General features: G+C 32.7%; 1 non-coding gene across 1 annotated transcript; it reads right to left on the reverse strand.

Annotated features, from left to right (window-relative positions):
• Window positions 1-1,119: 1,119 nt before the first annotated feature.
• On the reverse strand, window positions 1,120-1,279 carry LOC149564326 (U1 spliceosomal RNA). The gene has a single exon (XR_016364317.1). It is a non-coding gene; the product is annotated as a U1 spliceosomal RNA (small nuclear RNA).
• Between the last annotated feature and the right edge of the window lie 7,717 nt (window positions 1,280-8,996).

The raw sequence follows: 8,996 nt of genomic DNA on the forward strand, positions 1-8,996 counted from the left end.
AGCTTCAATGATAATATTTCTTTGCCAAGACTATATAATGTTGCAACCATGGCCAATGGATTCTGAAGATACCGACCAAGAGCCACAGCACGCCTCACAATCCCTCTCTGTGTCGACAACTGGTCCTGAGAGATGCGAGAATTCTCATATAGTGTAGGCAATAATTCATCTGCATAAACAACATTTATTGTGTCGAATCCTTCTACCGAATCACGTGGATGAACACAAACACAAGGAGGGATAGAGGGAGGACACAAACACACATATTTAGCGGCTAAGTCACAAGGTTCGAGTTTGAGTTCAAGTTCGACAATTATGAAGTTCGGATGAACTTGACAATAAATTCAATTCGACGATAAATTTGTCTTACATAATTTTTCAAAAATATATAATATATATGATCACAATTTTCAACAATGGGATAAAAAATAACTTTGTACAAATGATTGCAAGTATGATTTTTTTTGGTTGGGAAAGATGAATTTTTGGCATAACCAGGTTATCTTATAACCAAATTTTCGAAAACCTGATTTTGTGGTTTGGAAAGCCAATGGTCTGTTTGGTTGACACGGAAGATGAATATACCGTGGACCCCACAATATTATTAAAAAAATTATCATAAAATTCAAAACCTGATTTTAATTTCGAATTCCACCTTTTTATTGGAAGAAACTTCTTCCAATTTTTGACCAAAATTGGAAGATGAAATTGAAAACCAAGTTATAATTTTAACCAACCAAACACCAAATTTTTTTTGCAAAACTTGGTTTTACCCTGATAACCCGGTTTTGACCCTCATCTTCCAGCAACCAAACGAACCTTTCCTACCACTTCTTTTTCCTCCATTTCTAGACATTTGCGATGGTGATCTCTAATCAAATTCTAATCAACCAGTACAAGCTTGCAAGTTGACAGAGTGAAACACCTAATATGACTCGAAAATCAAATGATTATTTGATTAACTCAAATTAGTTTTACAGAAGTAATCAAATCAATATCAATTTCTCACTATCAACGTCAATATCAAATCCTCACCTCGTCCAAACAATTGACTCTGTAATTAAATTGTGAAAAAGCGTTACCAGCAAAACATAGATTTAAGGTTGCTATTAGATTTGATCGGGGGCCGCGCGGACGCGAGCCCCCTCTATCACAAATTATGACGCGCACTCTCCACAATGGGAGATGCTAGGCAGAGCCCCCTTCCTTGTGCAATGAAGGTGCTCTCCCTAGGCCATCGGCCTTACTGATCACCGATTGACCCCGCCCAGGTAAGTATGCTTCATTCAACCGCCTCTCCTCTTTCTTATAATCTCTCTTAACACCGCCCCTAAATCAGTGCTTCTTCTAGCTGAAAAAACGAGGCGAAAAAAAATAACTTCCGTTGCCGGGATTCGAACTCGGGTATCGAAATGGCTTTGAAAAATGAAATCAATCGACATCTAAACTCGTAATCTTTTGAGCTCTCTCAATTCCATACTGTACCTCAATACCAAAACAAAAATAGTGTACCTCAATTGCGTAACTCTCGTTCAGCTTGCTTGGAATCCACTTCATTCTCATGCTAGTGAGTTTCGGTGGAAATTAGAAGAAAAACATATGAAAATTATCACATATTAAAAGTGTCCATGATAATGATGCTTTGCTATACATTTAAAACATCTATGTAATTTTGAATATTTAAATTAGATTCAGTTTGTTACTTTTCATAGCTATTATTGATAATAATTATGAGCTAAAAGAGATTTGTAGGACTTGTGTGTATTTAAGTATTCTTACTAAAAAAAGTTTTGAATCAAATTTCAAGGGTTAACTGCGTTGTCATTATCTGTATCTTGAATACTAAACTTCTTTAAAGGTGCTTGTGTGTTTTATGAACCTAGTAAATTGTGTGACAAACTCTTCAAAAGTCACAACAAATAGCCATTTACCTTGGTGAACTTGTCATGAAACAAAAAATAAAGTATTGCTAAACTCGCAGTTTGTCATTACGTGGATAATGAGGGGAGTTTAAAAAACAAAAAGCAAAACATTGAATATATGTTCCTTTTGGAAATTATTAGGAGACCGTTAGCCTTGGGACAAAGATAGTTGATTCTTTTTATAGAGTCTAGAAGAGATTTAGAAAGCTCATTTGTAAACCTTTTTAGTTTATGTCTACTGAATTTTGTTATACAGGGAAGGTTTAAGGAGTAGTTATGGCTCACTTTGTCTCATTACAAGTGGTAGAAACTAGGATAGACTATCAGTGTGCTCTATAAACACATTTTTGTACTATTGTATCAGTTGTGAGTGATTGACAATCAACTGTATGATGATTTTCAATTACTCTTCTTGAACTTTTCTCTCTATCTTAAGGTTTCTCTACTTATAGCATGTTCTTTAAGTTGTAAAATATATATTTGCATCATATGTTAGCTTTGGTTTACTCTTTAACATGCGTGTTACTATTTGAATGAACTAAAATATTTTGGGTTTCTCTAGGTATAGGTTGTTGTTACCATTGCGTGATGTTTTCTCTACTTTGTATTTTAGATTTATGTTCCTCTTTAATTGTGTAAGAGAACTAGCAACACTATTAACACTCATTGTAGATGGAATATCCTATATAAATGATGTGTCTTTGCCTCATGTTGCTTATTGCTTTGATGGCCATTATAGTTCTCCTTTTGGTGTCATTCTTTTGGTTTGTTAATGAGTTGAGCCAAAAATCAAGAGAAATTGTGGGATGTTGATCTCTTTCTTTAGAGGAGATAGATAAGTCTTCACAAGTTTCTTCTCTATCAATCCTTAAGTATGCCAATCTAGCTTAAAGGTTGATAATGTTTTCATATAAGTTAAGGAAATACCACATATAGTTTGTCCAGCATATATGCCTAAGTTACTTGGAATATTTCTTATAAAAATATAAGTAGTAAATAATTTACCTGTTGTATAGTCCTAAAAAATTAACACCCATTTATTTGGAACCTCTATGACATATTGTGCACCTTTCTTTTGATTTCCTAGATTTTAGATGTGTTTAAGCTTGATTTTCTTGCTTATTTTCCCTTTTTCCCACAATCTCTAAACACTTCTTGAATCCTACAACCACTCTAGGAAATTTATGGTTCAGGAGTTGAATTTGGACTCCAAACCCACTACAAAATGAGGCCTCTTACCCTCATTTTCACATGCACTCTTAAGCATTCAAGAGCTATTTGGTGACTTCTAGCAAGTAAGAAAGTACTTGGCTCCAAGATTGAAGGTTGTCATCCATTCAAGATTACCAAGTCCTTATCCATGTGATCAAAGGAATTATTATATTAATTTTGTGTGAATTTATCTCCCATGATGGATTAGTAGAGGAGTTCTCAATTGAATAAGAAGATTGGCATTCATTATTCTTTTCCCTTCTTCTCCATCCAAGTTATCAAGCATGCAGTCATCCATGGTATATGATTTGGAAAGTGTAGATCCATTTCATCTATGAAGACATCCTTGATTCCACAACATTACATTAAAATGAGCTTTCACACATCTATGTGGATATGGAATATTCATATGCATTCATGAACATTTGGCAAGCAAGGTGAATACATGAATTTATATTATTTTACATGCTTTACTTATATGAAATTTTATATTGACATAATATTCTACATACTATCATATGATCTTACTTACACTAGAGTTGTTAGATCCCTTTCATGCTTCTTTTTTTCATATGCTTGTTCCCTTTGGCCTATCCTTTCTAGGGGTCATTAAATAAAGGAAAAATTTCTAGTGGATGAATGTATGCTCCATTAAAAAAATTTCTCTCATTGAGGCATTTTCAATGGCTTTAACATGGAGGCATACACTCTACTCACATTTTGTACACACATACTATTAATTTTTATTTGGTCCTTTGATTGTGTTGGTCTCCAAATCAACAGGTTGGAAAGTTCTCAAAGTATCCCAGGCCTTATCTTCAAACTCTCCAATTGACTTGGCCAACTAACAAGATCAAATTCACCAATTTAGTTATTTGCAAGGCTTTGGAGAGGAGTCATTTGCAACCAACACTTGATACTTGGAAGGCTTCAATTGACCCATTGACTTGGATTCAATATTATATTGTGAAGGAGAGTCGTCACCTTTTTCTTGTTGCTTAGGATCCTTGTGTTGTTTATTTCCCTTTCCTTTGGGAGGCTTTGGAGAGGAGTCATTTGCAACCAACACTTGATACTTGGAAGGCTTCAATTGACCCATGTGTGATGACTTTTCTTGTTCCCTTGTGAGTTGAGCTACAATTTCATCAAGAGAAGGCATTTTGTATGCACTACCAGGAGCATCCATAGTAGCATAGAATGTGGAAACAAAGATTGAATATTCAAGACCTAGCTTGGAAATAATAGATAATATCAATTGTTCATCATCTTTAATAATACCACAATTAGAAAGTTCCAATCTAATGGAATTGAAATTAGAGAAAAAGTCTTGAATATTGTCAAAATCACATGAACTTAGACCTATAAGCTCATTCTCCAATTTGAATTTTCTCATTCTATAAAATTTACCAAAGATTCCTTCCAATGCAGTCCAAGCATCATGAGGATGCGTTCAGGATGCAATATGATATAGAAAATCATTGGAGATGGTAGATCTAAGATAGCCAAGTGCTTTATCCCTTCTATCAAACCATTTTCTTCTTTTTGCAACACCTATAGCTGGTTCTAGATCTTGTCCAAGAATCATTCTAAGCAATCCAATACTCATCATCTGATTAGAAATTGCTTGTTTCCATTCATGATAGTTATATGGAGTGAGTAATGAAACTTTTGAAAAATCCATAATGAAATCAAATGATGATTGAAATCAATTGATAACTCCTTCAAATTATTGACTCAATTAAGAAAATTGCAATCCAAGTATTCACCAAGTGCAAACATAGCCAAAAAAGACCTATTTCTGAAAGTGATATGTCCACTCCAAATCACTAAAATCTTATTATAGATCTAGAAAGTAGAGGAAAAATCATGCATTTTCAAAAAAAATTGCACCTGAAAATGTTATTGAATGTGCCCAAATAGAGCCTTGAAAGTTGCAAAAAAAGGATTTGTGATTTTCATAAAAATTCAGAGACAGAGATCCACAATCACCTGCACCAATCTGTAGATTATGAAATTCTACCCCAACATAAAAAAAAAATTGCTCAGAAAAAGGAGTCTGTATGAGGGAGATATCGCTATTTGAAAATCGCCTTTGAATTTTATTTTTTTGGAATCGTTGTCGCCGCACCTTCAAAAATCAAATGGCTCTAGAATTTACCTCAGCTGTCTGATTTGGATGAAACAAAATTTGATTTAGGGGTTTTTGGACCTCCTCTATATGATGCCAACCTCTTATTTGCACCAGCAAGCTCCAATTTTCACTTACAATAGAAGGTCACAAAATAGAACTCCCAAAATCTCCTCCAAATTGTGATGTCCAAATTGCCAATGTGGCACCAACAATAAGTCAAGCCAAGATTACACTTCTTGAGAAGAGTTATTGACACCATGAGAGCTCTAATACCATGTTAGAGTTTTAGGTGACTCTACAACACCTCGAGGATCAAATGAAAGACCAAGATAACTTCCACAAGAGAATGGCAAGACAATTACATGAAGATGCAAGAATGTTATTATTGATAATGGACTTGATTGACATCTAATGGATTGATTTGAAATGTACATAATAGGCCTCCTTATATAGGAGAGGCGATAAGAGACAATGATAAGAAGAAGATAAGCTATCACCCCCACAAGGTGGAATCACATGTCCACCGAAGGTGAACCATCCTCCATTATGCAATGAAGTGTGTGCAATGATGAGGATGATAATGTGATAAGTGCACTAAAGGTGGAATGAGATAACAACTATGAGCACCTAGAGAGGAATTCTCCTACACCATGTGTTTAATTAAGGTGCAAACTCTCAAGTATCTCAATCACAAACTACTATGCAATGCATTATCCTAAGTAAGCTTAAGTAAGTGTAATTAGTAAATATTTAATTACACCAACAATCTCAATAGGTGATCTTTATCCCTTTGAGTCACTTTACATAGCCTAGTCTAATCAAGGAGAGATGTCTTCCATCTCATAGAAATCTCATCTAATTGTTGCTTATTTCTAGCAAATATTTCCAAATTTTTTGATAGAGTATGGTATCTTATATATACATCATCATATTTTTCAATTGTTGTATTAGCTTTATATACTAACACTTGTTCAAATGTATTGAATACCTTCTTATGAATTTCCTACAAAATCATTTCTTCCAAATACTCATCAATCTTTTCTTTTGAAACTCCATCATCCTTCTCATCCACTGACATAGAAGGGGAATCTTTATGTGCTACCAAAGCTTTTCTGTCATTATTACCTTTAAACTCTTGCACTTCTTTCCTCAAGGAAACATTATAAATATGCATTTCATTTATAACTTTGTTTATGTCTCTTTCTATGGTCTATGCCTTCTCAAATTGCTCCTGCATATGTTTGACTTAGTCCTTGTTAAACATTGCTATGTACACCATTTATTTAGTAGTTACTAAAGGATAAGTATCTTCCATTTTTTTTGCAGTTGTAACACCATCAACTTCTTTAAAATAATTAAGAAAAATGAGTGTTTATCTTAGTCATAAATTTTGTACTATCTTTATTAAGAAAAATCAATATTTACTTTTTTCATAAGTTTTATTCTATTTTTAACTTTTTAAGTTTTACTTTATTTGTCACTTCCAAATTTTACCATAAAAATTTTAACATTATTTTTTAAAATTATTCAATTCAATTTGATTAATATATATTCAATATTTTTAAATTCAAAATAATTATAAATATCTATAAAAAAAAAGGATTAATCATTTTTATTATGATTGTTATCTTAATGAACAATTATTCTAAACCATATAATTAAATACTTTTCTAAATTTCTCTCGCCTTACCTCCCCTTATTTTAATGTTTTTTTATATCTCTAGCTAAGTGTGTCTCTTTCAAACTCAAGACCATGTATTTTTTCTTAAAAAAAGGATATCCAATTGTTGTAGCAATGGCAACATCCTTTTGCTCATCCCCTATTTTGAAAATGATCTTAAGCTCCTCAGATACACTTCACAAATTCCTAAGACCCCATCTTCTATTGCTCAACATAGGAAAGAAGTTGTGTTGTGCCCCTAATCTTATTAGAAGACTTTCTCCAAAGATATGAATTATGCAAATAAATCTTTCCCCAATACTCCCCTTTCAAACCCTCCCCATATGCATGTGTGAAAAATGTCGATTAGCAAATGATATACTTTACTTTACGAATTGATATACATGAATTTTGGAGCTTGTGTTGTCTAATACTAGTCGTCAAATGAGTTAACTCTATTAACTCAAATTTTAATTTAGTCATAATTATTTAGTGTTGCAGGCTGCAAGGGGCTGATTGCTAGTTTGTAGGGCATATTGTTGCAATCAGATAGAGGTCAATTTAATTTAAAGTGTCGGCCATGTGTATATTTCTATCAAGAATTTTTTTATTGTTAAATATTGGTCTTTGGATAATGGGAAACATGACATTTACTATAGGTGACTATTTCTAGGGATTTTAGGAGACTTTAGTCTTGAAGTTATTTTAGCATTCTAATGTTAGTCAATTTATTTATTATTGGGAGTATGATTTTCTTAATAAGGGTATTTCAAAAAGAAAATATTTGTGCAGTTTATCCTCATGTAGATCTTATGTTCTTATTATAACATTATCTATATCATCAAAATATAAATTAAATGGTAAATTAATCTTATGTTGTTGTGCATACATTCTATTTTAAGAAAACAAAAACTATTTAGATCTTAGTTGGTTCAAAGAAGAAATCAAAATTGTAGCAAACATTTACTAGATTAAGTTTCTATTTGGATAAATTGAAGATAAGGTGAATATGGTTTTCAAAAGTGTGTACTTACATGTTGTATATTTTAGCATTTTAGTGAAGCATTTATAATCTACGAGGATGCCAAATAGATAATGGTTGTTGCTATGTGTGTGTGCATGCATGCGCACATGTGCGTGCGTGCTTAGTGAATATTGGCTTCCATATGTTTCATGCATGTGAAAAAATCTCTTTAGAATCAAATGTTTGGATTAATGTGGTGTATGCTAATGTGAGTATGAACACTCAAGTTCTTGATTAAGCTCATAATTGGCTAAATTGAAGATAACGTGAATATACTTTTCAAAAGTCCCTACTTACATATTCTATATTTTAGGATTTTAAGAAGTATCTATAATCTACTAAGGATGTCAAATAGATAATGGTTGTTGCTATCTAAATATGTGTGCTCACTGAATCTTGGCTTCTATATGTTTCATGCATGTGGAAAAATCCCTTTAGATTGAAATTTTTGGATTAATGTGGTCTATGTTGATGTAAGTATGAACGCTCAAGTTCTTCTTCATATTTGAGTAATATGATGTATACATGTCGATTGCGCTCTTGAAGAGTTATTAATGTTAATTTAAAAAAATTAATAGAAATTTTATTAACATAAGAGTTTGGAAAAGATATCAAATGCATTGAAGTTGTTGTAATCTTGAGTAGTTATCAAAGTTTATATTGTAGTATTATAAATATAATGCATCTATAAAGTAGCTTTAAACTAATCTTTTTCCATATCAAATTTATTTTTGTAGAGATTATTAGGCCCATTTACTATATTCTTCAGCCAACAATATATATAGCATGGGTATGTGCAAGATCATGGTGTGCCAAAAAGTGGTGATGTGAAAAAAAGTGGAGTTTTAAAACATCTAAAACCGTTTCAAAATCTGCTTTGACTTTTTTCCACCCATCTTGATACCAAGGCAAAAAGGTTGGGCCAAACCTTATTAGGTACCTAATACCATATCGGGTATCTGATATGAGATCGGATACCCAAAACCTGTGACTAGCAATTTTTTAAAAAAAATCAAGAGCAAATTAGGCATTTGCATACACAGTGTT

This window comes from Cupressus sempervirens, chromosome 4, assembly GCF_028749045.1.
Source record: "Cupressus sempervirens isolate cs-2001-9-10 chromosome 4, ASM2874904v1, whole genome shotgun sequence".
NCBI classification, from domain to species: Eukaryota; Viridiplantae; Streptophyta; class Pinopsida; order Cupressales; family Cupressaceae; genus Cupressus; species Cupressus sempervirens.